General features: G+C 39.1%; 1 protein-coding gene and 1 long non-coding RNA gene across 3 annotated transcripts in view; one reads left to right on the top strand and one right to left on the bottom strand.

Moving 5' to 3' along the window:
• mib1 (MIB E3 ubiquitin protein ligase 1) overlaps positions 1-24,313 on the bottom strand; it is a 176,970-nt gene that overhangs the window by 77,223 nt on the left and 75,434 nt on the right. The window lies entirely within an intron of this gene.
• On the top strand, positions 8,984-22,882 carry LOC137317135 (uncharacterized). The gene is made up of 2 exons (XR_010961634.1): positions 8,984-10,992; positions 19,719-22,882. It is a non-coding gene; the product is annotated as an uncharacterized lncRNA (long non-coding RNA).

The following is a 24,313-nucleotide window of genomic DNA, read 5'->3' as shown; positions in this document are numbered from 1 at the left end:
TTCCTCTATGGAGTGCAGCCAGAGCCAAGACCATAGCACCATGGGTGGCTTAGCTGTACAGGGGGTTGGCTGGGGGGAGGGGGAGGGAAAAGAGGAGGAGGAGAAAGGTCAGGAGAGCAGTAGTGATAGGGAAGTCTATAGTTAGGGGAGCTGACAGGTGTTTCTGCGGCCGCTGGTATGTTGCCAACCTGGTGCCAGCATCAAGGATGTCACTGAGCAGCTGCAGAACATTCTTGGGGGGGGGGGGGGGGGGGGGGGGAGAAAAAGAGAGTGAACAGCCAGAGGTCGTGGTCCATATCAGTACCAATGACATAGGTAGAAAGAGGGATGAGGCCCTGCAGGCAGATTTTAAGGAGTTAGGAAATATATTAAGAAGCAAGGAAAGATATTAAGAAGCAGGACCTCAAAGGTAGTAATCACCGGATTACTTCCGGTGCCATGCACTAGCGAGTATAGAAATAGGAGGATAGAGCAGATGAATGCGTGGCTGGAGAAATGGTGCAGAAGGGAGGGCTTTAGATTCCTGGAGCATAGGGACCAGTTCTGGGGAAGGTGGGACCTGTACAGGTCAGATGGGTTGCACCTCAACGGAGCTGGGACCAATGTCCTCGCGGGGAGGTTCGCTAGTGCTTTTGGTGGGGGGGGTTAAACTAATTTAGGAGGAGGATGGGCACCAGGGTGTAACATTGGAAAGGAGAAACAAGGGGCACAAAGGATCAGGAGAGAAAGATAGCACTAGAGCAAGTAATAGTACAGTATTAGGTGGAATCAGACTAAGAGGGAATACAAGAAAGTGTAGGATTGGTTTGCAGTGCATGTGTGTAAACGCACGAAGTGTGGTAAACAAGGTTGTGGCGATAACGGAGACCTGGCTCAAAAAAAGGCAGGATTGGGTACTAAATATTCCTGGATAAAAAGGTGTTCAGGAGAGATAGGAAAGGAAAGAAAGGAGGGGGGTTTGCAGTATTGATTAAGGAGAATATTGCAGTACTGGAGAGGATATCCTGGAGGGGTCAAGGACAGAATCTATTTGGTTAGAATTAAGAAATAAAAGACCGTGTCATTACACTACTGGGTGTATTCTATAGGACACCAACTAGTGGAAAGGATACAGGGGAGCAATTTTGGAGGGAAATTATAAAGAGGTGCAAAAGCCATACAGTAGTGATAATGGGAGATTTCAACTATCCTAATATTGACTGGGATAACAATAATAAGGGGCAAAGAGGGGGAGGAATTTTTGAAATGTGTACAGGATAACTTTCTTGAACAGTACGTTTCCGGCCCAACTAGAAAGAAGGCACTGCTGAACCTGGTTCTAGGGAAGGAGGTGGGCCAAGTGGAGCAAGGGTCAGTGGAGGAGCATTTAGTAAGCAGCGATCATAGTATCATAAAGTTTAGAATAGTTATGGAAAAGGTCACGGACCACTCTAAAGTAAAAATACTCAAATGGAGGAGGGCCAATTTCAATGGGATAAGAACAGATCTGGCCCGGGTAAATTGGAATCAAAGATTGGCAGGCAAAACTGTATTGGAACAGTGGGCAGCCTTTAAAGAGGAGATGATTCGGGTATAGTCTAGGCACATTCCCACGAGGCAGAAAGGTAGAGCAACTAAAGCTAGAGCTCCCTGGATGACAAGAGAGATAGTGAGTAAGATGAAACGGAAAAAAGGGACATATAACAGATGGCAGGTTGATAACACAAGTGAGAAACAGGCAGAATATAGAAAGTTCAGAGGTTCAAGTGAAAAAGGAAGTAAGAGGGGCAAAGAGAGAGTAGGAGAATAGACTGGTGGCCAACATAAAAGGGAATCCAAAAGCTTCTACAGGTATGTAAACAGTTAATGGATAGTAAGAGGAGGTGTGGGGCTGGTTAGGGACCATGAAGGAGATCTACTCATGGAGGCAGAGGGGACGGCTGAGGTACTAAATAAGTACTTTGCATCTTTCCTTACCAAGGAAGAAGATGCTGCAACAGTCTCAGTAAAGGTAGATATAGTTGAGATACTGGATGGGCTAAAAATTGATAGAGGTACTAGAAAGGCGAGCTGTACTTAAAAGTAGATAAGTCACCCAGTCCGGATGGGATACATCCTAGGTTGCTGAGGGAAGTAAGGGTGCAAATTGCGAAGGTACTGGCCATAATCTTCCAAACATCCGTAAATACACGGACGGTGCCAGAGGACTGGAGAATTGCAAATGTTACACCCTTGTTCAAAAAAGGGTGTAAGGATAAACCCAGCAACTATAGGCCAGTCAGCTTAACCACTGTGGTGGGGAAACTTTTAGAAACGATAATCCGGGACAGAATTAACAGTCACTTAGACAAGTGTGGATTGATTAGGGAAAGCCAGCACAGATTTGTTGAAGGCACATCGTGTTTAACTAAGCTGAGAGTTTTTTGATGAGGTAACAGAGATGGTAGATCAGGGCAATGCAGTTGATGTGGTGTATATGGACTTTTAAAAGGCGTTTGATAAAGTGCCGCATGGTAGGCGAGTCATCAAGATTGCGGCCCATGGAATAAAGGGGGCAGTAGCAACATGGATACAGGATTGGCTAAGTGACAGGAAACAGACAGTAGAGGTGAACAGTTGTTTTTCAGATTGGAGGGAGATATACAGTAGTGTTCCCCAGGGGTCGGTGCTGGGACCACTGCTTTTCTTGATATATATTAATGACTTGGACTTGGGTGTACAGGAGCAAAATTTCAAAATTTGCAGATGACACAAAACTTGAAAGGGTAGTGTACAGTGAGGAGGATAGTGATCGACTTCAAGAGGATGGGCGGACATGTGGCAGATGAAATTTAACGCAGAAAAATGCGAAGTGACACTTTTCGGTAGGAAGAACAAGGAAAGGCAATATAAATAGAGGGCACAACTCTAAAAGAGGTACAGGAACAGAGAGATCTGGGGGTATATGTGCACAAATTGTTGAAGGTGACAGGGCAGGTTGAGAAAGCGGTTAAAAAAGCATACTGGATCCTGGGCTTTATAAATAGAGGCATAGAGTACTAAAGGAACAAAGTTATGTTGAACCTTTATAAAACACTGGTTCGGCCGCAACTGGAGTATTGTGTCCAGTTCAGGGCACCGCATTTTAGCAAAGATGTGAAGGCCTTAGAGAGGGCGGAGAAGAGATTTACTAGAATAATTCCAGGGATGAAGGACTTTAGTTGCGTGGATAGACTGGAGAAGCTGGAGTTCTCCTTGGAACAGAGAAGGTTGCAAGGAGATTTGATAGAGGTATTCAAATCATGAAGGGTCTAAACAGAGTAGATAGAGAGAAACTGTTCCCATTGGCGGAAGAACCAGAGGGCATAGATTAAAGGTAACATGAGGAAAACATTTTTTAACACAGCGAGTGGTTGGGGTCTGAAATGCACTGCCCGAGGGGTGGTGGAGACAGATTCAATCATGGTGTTCAAAAGGCAACTAGATAAGTACTTGAAAGGGAAAAATTTGCAGGGTTACGGGGATAGGGCGAGGGAGCGGGACTAGCTGGATTGCCCTTGCATAGAGCAGGCACAGAATCGATGGGCTGAATGGCCTCCTTCCTATCTATGATTCATCGACTGGTTCGGTTGAATGGTCTGTTTCTATGTTGTAATTTCTATGTAATTGCATACTTTTAAAGAATTGTTTGCCTAATCGTACTCTTATATTTGAGAAATCCGAACACCCTGAAGTCACACAAGTCAAAAGTTACCATTTAATTTATATGCATTTATATGGGGGTGTGAAATGAGAAATCAGGATTAACCGGTAGCCTCTCCTCTGTTTATAGATTTTGAACAGCAGACTGCAGAGAAAGGATAATGCAATCAACTTGGAGGTTTTTGCTTCACAAGATAGAAATTTGTGTTTATGCTTTGAGACAGACTTATAGGGCACCCTTATTAACTGTAGGGTGTACATGCCAGATGAAAGTCACATTGTGCAGAATGAAGAATGTGTTAAAAGATTAATGTAAAGGATGCAGTGTGCCTCAACACTTTTCATTTGCTCTTCCAAGAACCAAACCCCTAACAACTGCAGTGTAAAAAATGACAAAAGTCTTACACTAGGGGATTAGATTATTGGCACTGATCTTCTTATGGATTGCAACTGCTGTCATTCCTGGCTGTACTGACTTACGTTGCACAAATTCAGCTGTTAGCTTAAGTTACATTTTTAATAAATTGAACCTGAAAGAAGAATGAACTTGCATTTAAAAAGCACCTTTCAAGACCTCAGGATGTCCCAAAGCGCTTTACAATCAATTAAGTACTTTTTTTTAAGTATAATCACCATTGTAATGTAGGAAACGCAGCAGCCAATTTGTACACAGCAAGGTCCAATGAACAGCGATGAGATAATGACCAGATAATCTGCTTTAGTGATGTTGGTTAAGGGATAATTATTGGCCAGGACACTGGGGAAGATTCCTCTGTTCTTCTTCTAAAAGTGCCATGGGATCTTTTATGTCCCACGAGAGGGTAGATGGGCCTTGGTTTAACATCTCATCTGAAAGACGACACCTCAGATAGTGCAGGCCTCAGTATTGCACTAAAGTGTCTGCCTAGATTATGTGCTCAAATCTCTGCAGTGGGACTTCTGACTCAGAGGCGAGAGTGCTACCACTGAGCCAAAGCTCACTCCTAAACCTGATCCGCCAAACTTCCCCCATACATGCTATCCGCTCCTTCAATACCAGCTTACTCCTTGTTCCATCTATTTCATTAGCACCAATGCCTTTCTCACTTTAAAAGCCTTCTAAAAGCTCTTTGCACCTTGCTTGTGCACCATTAGCTCTCTTTTCCTTTTATCCCTTCTGCTCAACATCCTCCCTTTGCTCATCGCCCTTTAAAGCACTCAAGATGTCCAAGTTAAGATCACTATAGAAATACAGGTTGTTGATTTTACTTCCCAAGATTAGATCTTTTGATTTATTTATGCAGTTAAATCAGTAAAACTTTGAAGTGCCTTTTTAATTTATAAAGGTTGGGTGTTTGCAACCCACAACTGAAACTGCCCTTCTCATTATTACAAGATAGTGCTCTCGACAATCCTGCCCTCTCTCTGTACTGCACTGAATTATCAACTTATATTATGTGCTCAAGTCCTGGAGTAAAGCTTCAACCTACAACCTTCTCAGAGATGAGAAAGCTACCACCTGAGCCAAATTGACACTTTAATCTGATATTTTTTGTTTTCACTTCAACTATATTTATTAAGTGCAAACAAAATATCAAATGATGGAGGTAGCAGTGGGTGTAGTGCAACTAGCTAATGTTCCTGGGCTAGGGAGAAGAAAAACTGGTCAGGAGACATGCTCCCAGTAAACTATACAGCAAACTATGGCCCAGATTTTCCTGGGGACTAGAGCCATTATAATAATGCATCTATGTCATTGGGACCCTTGAACGATACAAAGAAAGAGGGAATTATAGAGTAAATGACTTACGCCATCATGGCGCTCCATATTTTCCTCGGTCTTTTGCGCCACCTCGCAGTCACCCCTTGCTGAAAACAGTTGGAAGCTAATTTTCATAACTCCACCCCCCCCCCCCCCCCCCCAATGAAAACAATGGTGATCGCGATTTTGCTGGATTCTCGCCAGTTAGTCTTAAAAATAATGGCAGTGGTGGCCTGGCAGCAACGTCATTTATAGCTGATACATTGACTTTAAAAAAAATTGCTTGCACGATTTATCATAAGGCTAGGGAACAGACTCAGCAAAACCGAGGAATATGCGTACTCAAATTCATGATACTTTAATAACGTGGTCTTAATGGAAACAAGCCAGCTGATTCCACCGAGATGAGATTGGCCTGGTGAAAGTAGCACTTTTGATGAGTGCCATGTTTCAGCTTTGCATAAAAGCTGGTTTTAAGACTTTGCATTGCCACCCTGTTTATATATTTGTTGAATCGCTGGGAAACAATGACCTCTCCACTTTCAATTCACCGCCATGGCGTATTTTAATTAGAAATGCAGGAAAACTTGGAGGAACTTAGACAGCAAGATGGGCTTGATAGATAGTTAAATTTACGGTGTACGTTGCCGATCTCACCGTGGCAGGAAAATCTGGGCCCATGTTGAATTGCACATATATGCACAATGGGACAAGACAGTCTCGCGATCACTGAAGCTGACCTACATAGTCAAAATAATCTGCTCACATTCACAGCTTCAGGCTCACATATGAAGAATGGACCGAGAATGTTGTATGAAGTACCACAGACATATTTGGACCACAGTATAGGTTGATGCCTTTAGCAGAGAAGTAACAAAATTTGAAGAAAAATAAATATTCAGCAAATGCTGCTTTTTTTTTGCTTATATGAGGGGTAGTGCTGCATGGACACAAACTGTCATGCAGTCAAAGGTTTGCATGTGGAACAGAGTATTAACAGACATAATTCTGCTGTTACCCCAAAAGTGACAATCCCCCGTCCCCCAATTGACACAATTAAGTAATCTATTTGAATAAATACGGACTTAGATTTCTGTGGCCTGTTGTAAGAAAATATCAAAATATCTTTAACATAAAAGTGTCAGCCATAGCTCAGAGGTAGCACTCTGAGTCAGAAGGTGTGGGTTCAAGTCCCACTCCAGAGACTTGAGCACATAATCTAGGCTGACACTTCAGTGCAGTTCTGAGGGAGTGCTGCACTGTCGGAGGTGCCGTCACACTGAGGCCCTGTCTGCATGGTGGACGTAAAAGATCCCATGACACTATTTCGAAGAAGAGTAGAGGAGCTCTCCTGGTATCCTGGCCAATATTTATGCTTCAACCATCACCTAAAACAGATTATCTGGTCACTATCTTATTGTTGTTTGTGGGAGCTTGCTGTGCACAAATTGGCTGCCACATTTCCCATATTACAACAGTGACTTCACTTCAAAAGTACTTCATTGGCTATAAATCACTTTGGGACATCCTGAGGTCATGAAAGGCGCTATATAAATGCAAGCTTTTCATTTTTCTTTCTAAAAAAGGCCTAGACACTTTCTGGATGGGAACTGGAATTGGAATCTGAGCTGGGGAAGAAAGATGAGAAAAGATATGATAAAAAAAATGTCTGGGGATTGAGAACGTTTTTAAAAAGGTGGAGTGAGAAGTGGAACAGCAGAGATGTCTATGGAAAGAGTCAGTAGTAGTCCAGACAGTAGAATTGAGGCAGCTGAAGGGTCTACCACCAGTGGTGGGATGAAGGGGGAGGGGGTAGGGAGAGGTGGGAAAGACTGATGGATGAATGGAAGGAATTAAAGGATTGGAGCATTTCAGAGAGAGCTATAGGCCTGGAGGAGCTTTGCAGAAGTAGAGTGGGGCAAAGCTGTGAATTGATTTAGGAGGAGAATTAGAGCTAACCTGGATATTTTTTGTTAAATTATGAAGTAGAATTTTATTTAAAGATAGATAATTTGGTCCAAAAACGAAATTGATATGACTGGTACAGACTAATTTCAATTTAGTGACCAGATTTTGTTAAAATTTGCTAAATTGTTTAAGACTATAAGCAATAATTGACTTTATAATAAATTTAGGAGTATAGACAAACAGGAACAGGGTACTGAGTTAGACGATCAGCCATGATCATTTTGAATGGCAGAGCAGGCCGAAGGGCATACTCTTGCTCCTATTTTCTATGTTTCTATGAAGACTCATCTTTAGCCCTTTAGTTCAAAAGGAAAACAAAAAACAATGGTTGTAGTTACAGACTGGATGTTTTACAGTTACAAAAAAAAATGAAGGCATGTTGTAAGACTTCTAATTGGTCTAGGGTAGCTTTTGTTGTCTTCAGCCTCTTCCCTCCCTTCCCTCATACGTAAATAGGCTGCAATGCAAATCCACAAAAACTTCCAGGCTGTTTAGTAGTCTGTATTGAACATTTGACTTCCTACTGCAAGAATTTTGTTCTTAATTCTTCCAAGTACAAAAGAGGATATCTTGAGCTGGTCTAGGCAACAGAAAGCATTAGTCCTACAGTATCTTCAATGTTTAAATACAGTCTGCAAGATCTTGTATAATATTGGGTTTCACTTTGTTCTACATCAGCCACTGCTAGACAGCAGCAGATAAATCGACATTCACAATATAAATTTAACCTTCAGCACAGAACCTTTTTTTGCCTCTATAGTAAAATATTGCACATATCTTCAGGGGTATCAAATCCCTAATAAAAAATAAGTTATGATAAAATCCACACCTGATCCAAGGTCAATAAAATAGTTATCCTATGCTTCAAAACGAAAAAAAATGTAAGCCTCAATGATTTATGAAACATCATGTTGCTCTTAGTAGATTTTCATAGCAAACAATATTTAAACAAGAAGGCTGCAAGAATGTTTCTCGCAGCAACTATGCACCTACAAGCTTTAAGTATGCTACAATCCTCACAATAATTTTCAAGATACTTGCTATGGCAAGCAAACGACTTAACATACATTTTCCAGAATCTCTGCAATAGTACCTCTGGACTAGGCACAGTTTTTCACAATTCTTTTATTACTTTACAATGATAAGAAATCAAGTTACACAATCCATTCTCTTGGTGGTAGATTTTTCCCACTTTCTCCCAGCTGACACTTTCCCTTGGTTCTAGCATTCATATCCTCTGCAGTGCTTCTAAGTATAGTGCGGATTGCATCAGACTCTACCATGTGCAGCACAGGAACACTGAAAAGCCAGGAAACATTAGTAGAAACATGAGAGACTGCTTTATTTGGCTCAACTAAAAATAGAAGCCAAATGGCACAGCCTTGTCAGGGATCTGCAGGATAAGCAATCAATAGGCTGAGCACACGATAGAACTCCCCCAGCTCTTGGATCGACAATCGACAGCTGAAAGGCTATTTTTTGCTATGGTTGACTAAATATGGTCAGGGAGGGAGCGATACTGGAGAGCTTGGTTGCCTGGTAGTGCATGTTTCAAATGCTTAGCTGACTATAAAACTAGAGCAGTTTGGTTTTGCCTTCTGAGTGTAAAATGTGTCCAGCAGCTTTGCGTGTATGGAAGCCCTGACCTCAGTAGCAGACCTGACCTCTGAAGAAACATAGTAGTCTCTAACAGATGTTCAATCCATACGTAAAGCCAGAAGTGAGAAGTGACGCAGTGCAGCGTCGAAGCAGGCAGAAGATCCATCTTTCCAACTAAAGTGTCGAACCTTTCTCGGCATCTTTCTCTCTCCCTCTATCTCTATCTGCTTCTCAGCCTCTGTTAATCACCTGAACAACCACCCTGCAGTGTTCAACTTCTGGCAGGGCAAGCAAAAGGTATTTGTTTCCCAATAATGCAGGCAGAGCTGTATAGTTTATTTTTAAAAAGGAAAGCTGTTACGGCTTGTACAAATTGCCCATGTAAAAACCTTTTTTTCAGGTGCATTAATGATAGAATCATGCTGTAATTTTTTTTAAATCAGTGTCTAACTGATTTGTACCCTTCCCCAGCAAAAGATGGGCTGATTCAGCTACTACAGCAAATGGTTTTGGATGAATGATTGCATCCCTCCCGGTTGTTACTTTGTTTAACTGCAAAATGCTGCATGCTTTTAACAAACTTATTTTGCATTATATAGGGAGGAGGTTCATTTGGTGCTGTCAATGCCAGCTGTTAGCTATATGCATGTGTCCCCCAAAATGTCATCCCTGTTCAAGTGCAAATGTAAAGCTGTAAATTCAATTGTATAAGATTTGGGTTGAGCTTAAAACATTTATAAAAATGTGAAAGTCTCAGTCCTCAGTCAACAGTAATTGTAATCTTCAACAAAATTGTACTTTTAACAGAAGAAAGATAATCGGTTCATGCCTACGTTTAGGTTCTGAGCAATAATTTGTTGTAGTTAGTTTTTAAAAAATGAGTTTATATGCATGAAACTAGCAGAAATGGCTGCGACAAGAACAACCTATTTTAAATACGCCTGCTGGATTTTTTTTTTATGCTGCAGTGCTGTGGCTGTCCTGCTATTGTACTAACTACAACTCAGATTTGTTCAGCCTCTTAACTTTTTTAAAAAAATAATGTACTGCAGGAATTTCATTACAATGATTATCCCTCCATTCAATAGTCCGTGAAATTTCTTGAATATGATGCAATTGTCCAGAAGAACACAAGACATTTATGGAAATAATACAGCTGAAAGCACTGTGCTATATACAAAGCACTGTTAGCAGTTTAATGGTTGATAAATTTCAAGTATGTCTGAACCACATATTTGAACACCAACTTCAATTTACATTTTTATGGTCTTCAGTTGATTATTTGAAAACAACGTTTTTGCCTCCAAGGCAGTATTTACTTGTGGAATCTGAGCAACGGAAAAAGTTAATTAGCGGCAAGCTGTTCATTTCAGATTTGTATGCAAATCAGTATTGATCTGGAAAGCCTGGAATGGACTTATGCCTCTTCGTTCTCACCTCCCCCACCCCAAAAAAGAGTGGACAAGGAAAGTGCAATATTAAAGAAATGCTGAAGCAGCATTAAATTTCCATGCTACATATAGTTTGCTTATAGTCTAAATCCCATACATAGTAGCTGCTTATATTGTGTGATCACTTCAAATATCACCAGCATTGAAATATTGGGAGATGTTTGAAGCACAACAACGAGGCTATGCGAAGTAGAAAGACAAATCAGGAATGGACTAATATCTGTTACTCATATTGACACCAAAAGATCAAAGAAGACGAGTCTCTGAAGGACACCACTCCACAGACAGATTCTAAATGGATAGAAGAAGTTCTTTTAACTTTATGTATACAAACAAAAATGGACCATAAGGAGAAAAAACAAGGTTAAAAAAATGATGAAAAAAATCCTCGAGTGCACAAACACAGGCCACATCATAAATGGAACTTTGAAATGCATTCAAAAGGAACAACCTAATTTCTGCAGCAAAGGGCACTCAAAGTTTGGATAAATAGACAACAGAAAGTGAACTACAGCTGCTGGCATTTGATTCTGGGTTGGTGAAAGTTTAACTTCTACGCCTGCCATTTTTCAGGTAATCGACAAAATTGCTTTGGGGCAAGTTGCATTTTTGCCATATATAGTGTAGTAACTCCATTCTGTAATATTTCCGCCATGTTAAGTACAGCTTTTTTATTCCTCGCAATATCTGCTAACAATAAAAAAAAGTGACCTTATTGTGCTTCAGCAAACAGGTGAACCTTATAACAAGATGCATTGTTTTAAGCATTCATATTCAAGACAGATGATCTGCAAATGTCTTCCCTGCCTGGAACACATACTTCTTTATATGCCCATATGAACCTAAACAGCTATGGAATGTAAAGAAGTATGTATTTCTGGTAGGCCGTGAACAACCAAGAAGAACACAAGGGCACATAAAGTGGACCAAAACATACAATGGAAAACACACGGCCCTTGCACGGCTGTTGTGTAGGCAAGATATACTCCAATGCTTTTTTTTTCCCATACTGCATTCAAAACACAATTTACAAGTAAACAAACTTGGTTGAAAAGGAATAAAAGCCACTGACCAATATTTTCTGCTTTATCCAATGCAATTAAATAAAAAGCACAACAGGAAACTGTGGACCTAAGCATCACGCTTTAAACCAGCTGTCCATTAATTTTATCACCCAGTAGAATTGTAAATGCACAAATTGAACACATAATTAAAGACTGTAGCTAAAATTACTATAAGATATACAAATTTATTTTACTCTTAAAATCATACAACAGAATCTAAGATCCAGAAATATTAAAAATTAAATGTTTTCTAGCACAAAAGTGGTAATATCAAACAGAAAATGTTAAGTATATAGGACAATGTGCAGTTTCTTTTAAACTTAATTTAGCTACTGTGCATTTAAGTAAAACATCCAATGGACTCTAAATTACAGTAGTTACTGGGCTGAGAACAAAGTATGCAATTCCAGCATCACAATCTAGAATTCCACAGAACATTCAACACAGTGCAGAATAGGGTAAAGCAGAGCTTGTGTTATTAGTTCTATTCTTAATACACTTACAAAAACTATATATTGGATATTCACAGCAACTGAGTATTTTTAACATATGAATATAGTATTCCTTTGGGTGATTAGATTAGTTCTTGAACTTCTTAAATTGTTTTATTTCTTGTTTGTTCAATACAACCAAGGATTCCTTCCTTTCATTTATTCCCCCAACACACGAAAGTTATTTGAAAGGATGCAGAACAAAATTACAAAATGAAGGCCAGTAATTCTCAGTGGGTAAAATGAAATGATTTGCAAGTTAAACTAAAATCAGAACCTATAATAATGGGTTTAGCTATTTTAGTTTACTTTTAATATACCATTCCATTAGTCTGTATAATAAACCTCACAATGCCTGTGTTAATTTAAAAATCATGAATGACAGATTGCTCTTAAAAAACAGAAACTGCAATATAATATTTTAAAAGTGTGATAAGTTTTTTAATTCATTAAATGGAGAGTTTTTCAAATGTTAGTCACAGCATTTGCATAGAGTTGCAACTCATTCAGCATATTAATAGATTAAACAGTAACTAATAGTTTTCCAGAGCTCACAAGTTTATTAAAAAGCCAAAGTCCAAAAACTTCCAAAATCCAAACAATACTTAAATTTGGAGGAAAGAGATAGGTGAAATAGTCTTAACATACTACTGTTTAGAATACTGTACTCCTTTCTCAGTTTTTACAGTGCATATTAGATTCAGGATATCTGCAGTCTTAATTTTTGAAGGTTGAATTAATGTTGCATCAGTTTAGCTAAGTGTATGTGCAATCAGATTTCAAAATATTTACCAAATAAACCTGAAGTCCCTGTACATTCTTCTGCATGGAAATTAATTGTACAGTTTCTGCAAATTTGAAAACTTCCCATGAAGTTAGTAACTTTTATGATTGAGTTAATGAATGAGTTAACAACTTCAACTATTTGAGGAATTCAAAAATTAGTCCATTCCACAATTCCACATGCCTTCACTGTCCTTCCAACGTCACAATCTGTCCTTCCCTTTTCCTGAAGCTGAAAATGCAGTTTTATATTTTCACAGAACAATTTAAAATTGTAAAATAAACTGCAACTCCAGTACATAAGCATTTTATGACTTAAAATTCTAAAAACAGTAAAATCTGCAATAAATCGCATGCTATTTGTATTTTTAATAGCAATTTGGTTCAGTTGCAGCAGCATAAGATTCTTTAAATGGCTTAAAACATTATATTGTTCCTATTCATGTTTTTCAAAGCTGTTGTTCACTAACATTCACTAATCCTTGTTGAATGTTTCAGTAATTAAGCTCGATTAACAAAAAAGAACTGCACATTTAGCTTTTTTCACCTCCCTCCCCCCACCACCATTTTTGAACTGACAATGCAGACTTTTCCAGGCCATCTCTGCCAGCCAACTGATTTTGATTGTTCATAGCTTCACAGATTAAAAACAAAAAGGGAACTTCTATTGTGGACACCAACTGTTACCATTAACTCAGTTTGAATCAAATTTCAGAACATCAAGCTATGCTTATTAAAAATTGTACAGTACAACCAACTGTGAACAGAGACACTAGGCTGTTAACTTGGTAAATATTTTATAACCTGATTGCACACTCCCAAAGTATGTTCCTCAATAACATATCCACACTAAGTATTGCTTTAAGTTTGTCATACTGACCTGCATAGCATAACACTGCAGGAATCTATCAAGAAACAGACAGAACAGTTTGTCACAAGCCAATTTCTCAAATAGTTTAGCCACTAAAAAGTGTGAAAACTTAAATGCACTGGGTAAAGTGTGAAAAATGAGAGCACAATAATATTTTATACGTCTACCCAAGTACTGTAGCAAGAAGTCAGTAAAATTAAAAGTTACTAAAAAGTAAATTCTAAGAAACACTTAAACAAATTATTACAACCTCTCTCAAGTTCCTGCAACTGACACTCCTGTGTGCAAAAGATGTGCACACTGGATAAACATACATACAAATATAAAGCAAGATGATATTTTCACAGACCAGTTCCAAGATGTTACAAACAGTACACAGAATTTCATGCTAATAAGAGATATTTATAGTTTATATTTCTACAACTGTTCACATTCTTTACTTAATGGCAAGTTTGACATTCTCTAAAGCTTTACAGACTTAGCAAATAAAAGTATTAATTGTAGGAGCTTATCTCACTTATCAATGCAACATAACTAAGAATACTATACTGCTAGTCTGAAGTCAATACAAAGTGATTATATTTAACTGAGAACACTGCAGCAGTTTCTGCATCTTATCAGAAAAACAAGATTGTATTTTCTTTATTACAAATGTACCAGAAACTGAGGTATTTTATTGCATGTACACTTGGCTTGTATTCAAGGAATGTTTTTGACCACCTTAATTGAAAAATATTTTCAGAATCTGAAAAGTACCCTCCAGTGCTCAAAGTCATGAGCTCTGGCTATATTCAAGTTTTGTATGTAATCCCAAACACAAATACAGGGAACTACAAAATAGCACTTTAAAAATCACTGGATTACAGAGGTTGCATGTGGAGAATCAATGATTTTGAATAACTGTGGACACTCCTTTTTTGGAAACAAATACTTCTTTAATAGCATTGTTTCAATCAAGTATCCAAAATGTCACATCTCTCAATCTGACCAATCCATTCAACAGATAAAACAGAAGTCTGAGCATTTGCTGACACCATTGTAATTCAAAGATTTTCAGTCGTCTGATTGACATGGTGAACAGATGTTGACATTATGAAGTATTACACTGTGTGTTCCAATATCTCTTCATGCCCGGATAAGGCCATTGCATGAAAGTGCACTGCTCTTCAACCAGGCACCACAGCAGTCTAAGCTGCCCAAGAACACTACCACAGTGGATATTAATAGCACCAATTTACAGCTGACTTTGTCACTGCTGTTTCAGTTACACTGCACCTATATCAACTGGCAGTGATAGTGTGCCAACAGACTTAATTTAAAAATATGTACACTTTACTAGGACAAGAAATGACTCTAAAAGATGTGATATCAGACATTATGATCCACACAGAATAATGTTTCCATTTATCAATTGAAACATTTTCAACAAAGCAATCCTGTTAAAACAACTGCTAAAGTGATCCAAAGAACCTCTAAGGATGAGGCTGTTTAAGTAAGTCTGAGTTTAAGGCCAAGGATATAGAGATGAACTGTACAAACAGTTCCACCAAGGGGGAGGGGGTGGGGGTTAGCAGGAAACACCATTACAAAATGAAACAAACATTCACCTTTGTAACGCAGCATCAGTATTGATTAAATGGTACTTGTGAGATTTGCTATGATTTTTAGTGTCATTAGTCAATTACGTTAGGACAAGATTTGTGTAATGGATTATATGGACATTCAAATGGTATTGAGGCAGCCACTGGAAATTAAACTTCAACATAACTGCCACCTTCTCCCCCACCACCAAAGTCCAACCTGGATTTGAACTCGGGGAAAAAGTCCAGAGCTTTGATATCGTGTCTGATCCCACGCTGAGCTTCGCACTCCAAACCCGGTCATTTCCTAAGACCAATGTCTTCCACCTTTATAAAAGTTATCTGTTTACACTCCCATCTAAACCTTAATCCATGCTTTAATCACCTTGAGGATTGACTTCAACAAAATCCTGGTCCTCATCAGCTTTGCTCCATGCTAGCTGAGCAACCTTCTCTAGCAGTATGGCCCTGCAGGCACCTCCACTCCTCTGACACTGGATTACCAGTTGCAGCCACTGCCTTTGTTCCAACATTGGAAGCGAATCTCTCAGGCACAATGCCCCTGCCCCTTGGAATTCACTCCCAAAATCACATTGCCTTGCTACTTCCCTCCCTTCAAACACCTCTTCAAATTTTCTCCTTTCACTGCTAGTTGTCCACTTTTCCTTCTTGTTAAGTGTTCCAAGACATTTAAACAAGGAACTCTATATAGATGCAAGTTGTTGTTACTGCACCACAAAGTCCTAAAATGTCTACGTTCTTGCATTTTACATTCAGTACATCTAAAGACGTCCTAATTTATCCCACCTAGCCACCTTAAATAGGTAAATATGATTTTGAACATTTGATTTTAATAATCTTTCACGAAATGTTTCATCTAGTTTCTTCAAACATGAATTTTGAATGTCATAAGAATGATTAAAAACAGATCAAACAATGAAGCTCAATATTTTCTTCTTCAGTGTAACTTTCATCTCCAACCAAAGCACACTTTGGAATAAAATTAAAAAGATACATTCAAAAGTGGCACTTGATATTTTTACATTATCCTATGTAGAATTAAGGACCAAACAATGTACATTTTCAGGTAAAAAAAATAAATCAAGTCTTTGAGGCAAACATATTCAAAGTTACTGACAGAACTAACACAGAGACAATAACATTTAAAAGTCAGAAAATTAGAATATTCAGCATGCTGTGTTTATTGTTAACCAAGCTGCTGTGATACTATTTTACATTTTCAATGAAACACCAAGTAATTAAGGATGGAAACACTTGCAAGGAAAATCAAGTGGAAAAAAGTCCAATGTGTGTGCTGCCTCTCTAGAAGAGATTTTACGCTTTTTGGCCAACTTCTCAACAGCCAATGCTTTGCTAAAGCTGGTAAAATGGAACCAAATCAACTTTTCAATGGATTTGGTCCCCTTCAACCAGCTGTAGCTATGCATTGATCACAACCAGAAGGAGGAGTGCAAATATCTACTCATGTCATTACCACTGGTACATTACCAATTCATCAACCCAGAGGCCTTGGTCAGCTAATGCATTATTTAATGTAAATTATTTCCAAAGATTTGATTTTTATATTAAGATCCAAAACAAACCACTTGTACAAGAAACAACTCCAAACCCAATGCTATGTCCTTGCTTTCATTGCAATTGGTATTTGTCTGTATATTTGTTTATACTGAAAACACACTGTATAGATGTATCGTATTTTAACTGAAATTAACTATGGAGCTAAAAGTCATTCATATGAACTGGTGTCGTGAAATTCCATTGTGTGAACGATTCAATGATAACCATTTTTGTTATGTTCCATTAAAGAAAAAACGACTAAAGATAAAATCTCTACTTTAAAGTTTTTAAAATGCATGATTAAAAAGGTACTGGAATATTTATCACTGATGGTGATCATTATATAAAACATGATACAGCCTCTGAAGCATTAAAACGAACAGAAAAAAAAGCTATATTGGCTGTCCCATCTAGAGGGTGACTGACTGAATGACACATTAATCCATATAGAGAGGATGTGCAACACAGTTTTGACAAGCGCAAAGCATAAACAAAAATCATAACATATCAGACAAGTTAAAGGAATACTACACAGGAGAGCTGAAACATCTTTTATGCAGTACCCCAAATTTTAGATCAAAAGCAAAATGCTGGAACAGTACAATCTTAAAAGTCATTAACTTGAAAAAAATACATTGGGGTTATGACATTTGGATTGATGCAATAGCTGTACTGCCATATGAATACAGCCACATATTTTGCAAAAATTCTTACTGGATTGAGGAAAAAACCTGTCTATAACATTTTTGGAACCAAATATATTTTAATATCAGTACTAAAATGTTCATGAATTTAATACAGCATTCAGTACAAACTACAAATTTTGATTTAGAAAATCTGCCTTTCATTTGGAAAATGATACATATATGCAAAATAACATTATATCTACAAATAAAAATGTTATATTGCATTGAGATCAATTTGAAGTAATTAAACAATACTAGAGTAATGGGAAAATCTTGCTATAATCCCTTCTCCCTAAAATATATACACAACAATAAAATGAAAAATGCTGCTCTTTTCAACAGATTTCAAATCTTGAAACAGCATATGCAAGAAGAGTACTTGACATGCAAAAAGTCAATGTTTAGCTAGCATATCTGGATTCAGAGATAGTAAGTAACTCAAATATATTCCTGCGAATGTGTTAATGGTTCTACAGCAGTACCCTTGAACATCCTTTTGTCACCTTCATAGAGGTACTCTCAGACATCTGCAATGCAGTTACAGCTACTGACTGACACGAGTTGAACAGTGCATTCATTACTCAGGATAGGAACTGAATAAAGCGTATCAGGGAATTAGATGAGTAGCGATTGCAAGTGAAAACATTGGATTTGAGATTAAATTTTAAACAGAATGCGAATAATTCTAGATTTTAGCTAAAATAATGACCCAAATCTTCCTGGAAAAATAACAGCAAGTTCATGACACGTCATTATTAATGCGCCAAATGGCCAGCAAGTTCAGGCGAAGAGGAGATACGGAGTGAATTGCGAATCGCCATAACTTGGTCGATTTACGCCGCTCCACCATTTGCCTCGCACAAACGGCAGCTCACCCTCAACCTCCCCGTTATTTTTAAGAACTTGCTGGATTTTCACATTAAACTCGAATTAAACTCACCACAGGAAATTAGGGCTTGGATTTAACAGAGTAAGTACCCTTTTAACGACGGGATAATTGTTAATACAATGCCAATCAACCTCTCTGGCCCAGGAAGAGAATAATTTTGCTTCTGAAGAAAACAATTTAAACTATTGAATTTCATTGCTGCTTGTGGTAAATTGTTGAGATTTTATAAATCTCTTTTTTTCCTCTCTCTTAGTTCAATCTTTCTTTCCCTCTTGTTCCGTACTAGATTTGACTCTAATTCACCCTTCTCCATCGTTCCAGTTTCTTTCTCAATCCTTAATCTTCATTGGTTAAGGAGATAAGACTGTTGGTCCCGGAATTCACTAATGTTCCAGATGTCCCGTTGCCCTCACCAAGCTGTTATCAGCTCGCACTTCCAGCAACTTACAAAGCAAAAAATGTTTGAGCTTAGGGTGCAGGAAAAAGTCTAACTAATGGCGCATGTCACGAGATGCCCCGCCCCAACAAGATTTGGCCCATTAAAGTAACTACTCTAATTTTATACAACTTTCAAACTTACATATATGGTCAGGCTTACTATAAAGGTAGTGCATTTTCACAGTGCACCAACAAAGAGTGTTTATAAGCTTTGCACCACCCATTCCAACCACCATTACATTGGCTGCCTGGTTCAATTAGTACATTCCACGTGCACATGATATACATGCAATGGATCAAGTGGCAAGCAAAACAGAGGATAGCAACTAAAAAGGAGGCATTTAACAATATAAAGAAGCTTCTATACAACCAACTGTAAAATCAAGCTGATTAGAAGCATGATGATAGTGTTACGGATATTCAAAAGGGGGTGAGGGGAAACACAGACTGTAGCAACTACAGACCCATTAGTCTTTGTTCAATCCAGAGTAAAATAATGGAATTGATCAGAAGTACACTTGATCATCTATACAATAACAACTTTAATTAACAGCAACCAATATGGGTTCAGAAGGGGACGATCCTGCCTGGCCAATCTCCTTGACTTCTTGAGGAAGTTACATCCCAAGTGAACTGAGTTAAGTCCTATGACCTGTTGTATCTAGACTTCCTGAAGGTATTTGACAACAGTCCACACAAAAGGCTTTTAGTTAATCATCAAATTAAGGGGATTCAGGGTAAATCGTGGGTATAAGAAATTGGCAGAAGGTAGAAAACAACTGGTACTTATTAAAGAAGTTACATCCAGGTTTGGTGGAGGAGTGGTGTGCTCCAGGATTCAAGTTGGGGCCACTGCTGTTTCTAATCTGCATACATGATTTGGACTCAGGAAGCCAATGCAAATTATTCATTTTTGCAGGTGACTGACAGATGAAACTAGGAGAGCCAGTAGAATTGGAGAAGGCAGCTCAAAAATTACAGAATGAGCCAGACAAAATAAAGTGGGCAGAACAACGACAGATGAAGTTTAATCCTGACAAATGTAAAGAACTACACAGAAAGAAAAAAGAAAGAAATTGCACTTACATAGTGCTTTTTACAACTTCAAGGACATCCAAAAACACTTCATAGCCAATGAAGAACTTTTGAAGTGTAATCGCTGTTGTAATGTAGGCGAACAGCAGCCAATTTGCACACAGATTTACGACCAGATAATCTGTTTTACTGATGTTGGTTGAGGGATAAATGTTGGCCAGGACACTGGTAGAATTTCCCTGCTCTTCTTCGAATAGTGCCATGGGAGCTTTGATCTGTCGACTCGAGAAGGCAAATGGGGCCTCCTTTTAACACATCATCTGAAAACTGCACTGAAGTATCAGCCTAGATTATGTGCTCGTCTCTGAAATGGGGCTCAAACCCTTGATCTTCTGACGCAGAGGCTAGAGTGCCATCAGTGAGCCAAGCCTGACATCTATAAAAAAAAGAGCGAACTACCAGCATTAACAGAATGTGGTATGTACTGATGCCATGCAAGACAGAACACCTTAAAGCAATGAAAGTATGTTTTGGCTGCGACTGGAGAGATCCTGATGGGATGAGGAATGACGAAAAATGGGCAACACATACTCCATGAATGATGTTGAAAACGCTAAGAATGAAGTTGACAAAGACCCAGGAGTTTTACTAGATTCAGGGCTCAACATGTCCAACCAATATAAAACAGCAATCAACAAAGAGAATGTTGAACTACGTTACCAAAAAGAACAGAACATAAGTCAGAGATAGGACATCAGCTGATGTACCTAAAACTTCAAATTGCTAGCTACAATCCTGGATATTATAATGGGAGTTAGGAGGTTGAACATGGATGGACCAAATAGCCTTTTCTCATCCTTAACTTTTCTTATGTTCTTTTAAAGTCGTTTACATAGTACAAGTCAAGAGCCAAATATTGGGCATTACACATAAAAACCCTAGACACAAATGTCAATCTCAATCCATTACTCCTAGGTCCAGTCCTTAGAATACCTGTACCAACACTAACGAGGGTGCAGGCAGCAACGCCAATCCTGAGGGTTATGGTGTGAGCCCTTCTATACCAGTATAAATACACTATCAGAGTCAAATAAATAATCAGTGATATGTTCAGTATTAAGTTCTAACTGTAAGTATCAAAGTAAAATGCAGGTCATCTTGTCGAAATATGGTACAGAAAAAGTTAAATCCAGAAAGTGAGAGGGTAAATCAGGGGATCGCAGGTTTAATCTAGTAAAAGGTAAATTTAGAATCAGCATCAGGAAGAGGTGATGAACACTTGGAATTGACTCCCATGTAGAGTAGGGATGGTGAAAACCTCGGAATCATTTAAGAAACAATTGGAATTTGCAATGGAGAGACTTTAAGAATTTTCTAGAAGGATGAGCCGAGATGAGCTAAATGGCCTCTCACATCCGGAATTATCTTGTGTACTCAACAACACCGTACAGGTGTACAAAATTGGACCTTGAACACTGAAGAAAAAAAATTGGAGACATTTGAATTATGGTGCTACAGGCATAATGAAAATTAGTTCGATAAGAATAACAACTAATGACAAGGTCCTTGAACTAGCACAAGAGGAAAGAACTGATGGAGGTGGTTATGACAGGAAAAATTACAAATTTTTTCAGGAGTCAAAAGGAAAGATGCTGGTCTTAGATCAAGAGGTAGGAAAAGAAAGAAGCTACATTATGGGAAGGAATATCAGGATCGAGAGAGAGGGGCAAGCGCGAGAGCTTGCGAGGGAACGAGAGCGAGCATATAAATATATTGATCAACTCACAAGTGGCTAAATTACTAGTTAGTTGTATGGATCATCCATCCAAAATGTAAACGTAAATAACGTGGGATGTGAACTTTATTTTTAAATATTAAAAACTGTTTCATTTCATAAGCAATTTGCTATGTATTCAAAACTATCATTATAGCACCATAAAAAGTGGTATTATAGCTGGTGGTGAACAGTTTATATAAAAAACCATGACAAGTCAGTACATTCTACAAATATGAACAGAGTAAATTAATGGAATGTACAAGTTATGCATCATTAATTACACTGCTGAAAACCAGTTTCACTGCAAACACTGTAGCTGGAATGGAAGCACAGGGAATAGAAGTTGATTCAGCTTTGCTTTAAAATGTTACTTATGCGTAGCATCAATTTTTTTTTTACAGCTTAGGAAAAAGCAATGCAGTAAACAAAGCATGAACATGAACCTGGAGTGGAGTGACTTCACCTCACTTGGTTCTCACATTTAAATTCTGTACAAAACATGACCAGCCATTGACTTTTCCTACTATAAACACATCTTGTTCCAACTTAAGTCACTTTTATTGTAAAGTATCTTCACTAAAATTTCTTTAATAAAACTGAGAAGTTAAGAGCTGTCATGTGATATTTCCTGCATGAAAAAACATGGGATTAGAGGCTTCCCCAAATGCTCAGTTGATTAAGGCAGTGAGTAGTCGAGTTATACAGACCAGGAATGTTCCAGCTTTGAACCTTTTGTGTGGGCAGAGTTACCACTGGGAGCAGAAGTAGCACCACTACCTTTGAATGGTCTCAGTCCTCCTGAGTTAGAGGCATAAATTGGCCAGGGATCCCATCCTATTGCTATCCAGTAGTCCCTAATGAAGCGTGCACATGTGGATTAGGCTCTACTCTGATGCCCTCTATGATTGAATAGCCTGATAAACATATTGTTTACACTCAAACATCGGGACCAGGTGCCTGTGGAGTCATGCCCATGCAGAGGACTCAATGCTTTCAGATCGAGAGGACAGGAGGGGAGAGAAAATTGGTGGGAAAAAGGAACAAAAAATACTGTCTTGAATTGTGGTCAAGTATTTTAAACTGTGTGGTGCAGAAACATTTGCCTACCCTGTAGCATTTCATTACCACTATAAATGTTATAAATATCTTTGTCCTGTACTTATAACAAAAAGGCATTAACTCTAGGAAGGGCTGCAACTCTGCTATTTACTCTCAAAATAAGTATGAGTCTCATCTAGATTTCCTTAAAATAAAAACAAAAATGAACTATTTCACTACCTTGGTATGTTTTGTCTGATCTAGCTCAGGTAACTAAATCACAGAATTTAAAGAACAGGAGACGACCATTTCACCCATCTGACCTGTGCCAGTGCTCCTCAATTAAAACTATCCACTCGAGTCACAGATGCCCGCCTTTTTTTCTAGATCTTTTTACATTCTTCCCTTTCAAATACATATCAAATTCCTTTTTACATGATGTTAGTCTCTGCTTTCATAGTCATTTATAGCACATCAGAGACGACTCCATGTTTGAACCTCTCCAATCAGGTTCCCGCCCCTGCCACAGCACTAAAACACCCCAAATCAAATGCACAAATGACATCCTCTTTGTTTGTGGTGTACTATCCCCCGACCTAATGCAGCCTTTGACACAGTTGACCACAGTATCCTCCTCCAACGCCTCTCCTTCGTTGTAAAGCTGAGTGGGACTGCCCTCACTTGGCTCCATGTTTACCGAGACAAACGCAGTCAGAGCATCTCCTGCGATGGCTTCTCCTCCTACCCTCACACCATTACCTCTAGAGTCCCCAAAGGATCTATCCTTGGCTCCCTCCTATTCCCCAACTGCGTGCTGTCCCTCTGCAATGTCATCCAAGGACACGGTATCAGGTTCCATATGTACGCCGATAACACCTACATCTACTACTTCACCACCTCTCTATATCTCCCCACTACGTGTATCGCCAACCTGCTTATCAGACATCAATCCTGGATAAGCACCAGTTAAACACTGGGAAGGCCGAAGGCACCGATTCCATCCCCCTCCCCAGCCAGTGTCTCAGGTTGAAAGAGACTGTTCGCAACCTCAGCGTCCAATATGACCCTGAGCCAAGCTTCGGACTCCATATCCTCTCCATCATAAGACTACCTACTTCCACCTCCGTAACAGAATATTCTCCACTTGCCTGGATGAGTGCAGCTCCAACAACACTCAGGAAGCTCAACACCATCCAGGACAAAGCGGCCCACTTGCTTGATTGGCACCCCATCCACCACCCTAAACATCCACTCCCTTCACCACCGCCGCAACATGGCTGCAGTGTGTACCATCTACAGGATGCACTGTAGCAAATCGCCAAGGCTTCTTCAACAGCACCTCCCAAACCCCCAACCTCTACCACCTAGAAGGACAAGGGAACAACATAACCTGCACATTCCCCTCCAAGTCACACACCATCCCAACTTAGAAATATATCACCATTCCTTCATCGTCGCTGGGTCAAAATCCTGGAACTCCCTACCTAACAGCACTGCGGGAGTACCTTCACCACATGGACTGCAGCGGTTCAAGGCAGCGGCTCACCACCACCTTCTCAAGAGCAATTAGGGATGGGCAATGAATGCTGGCCTTACCAGCGACGCCCACATCCCATGAACGAATAAAAAATAAACATCGCCTGTCCCCGCCCCAGTCCATCTGC

The sequence above is a fragment of the Heptranchias perlo genome, chromosome 3 (assembly GCF_035084215.1).
Source record: "Heptranchias perlo isolate sHepPer1 chromosome 3, sHepPer1.hap1, whole genome shotgun sequence".
Taxonomy (NCBI): Eukaryota; Metazoa; Chordata; class Chondrichthyes; order Hexanchiformes; family Hexanchidae; genus Heptranchias; species Heptranchias perlo.
Note: the sequence above shows the minus strand (reverse complement) of the source record. Positions and strands in the feature narration are given on the sequence as shown.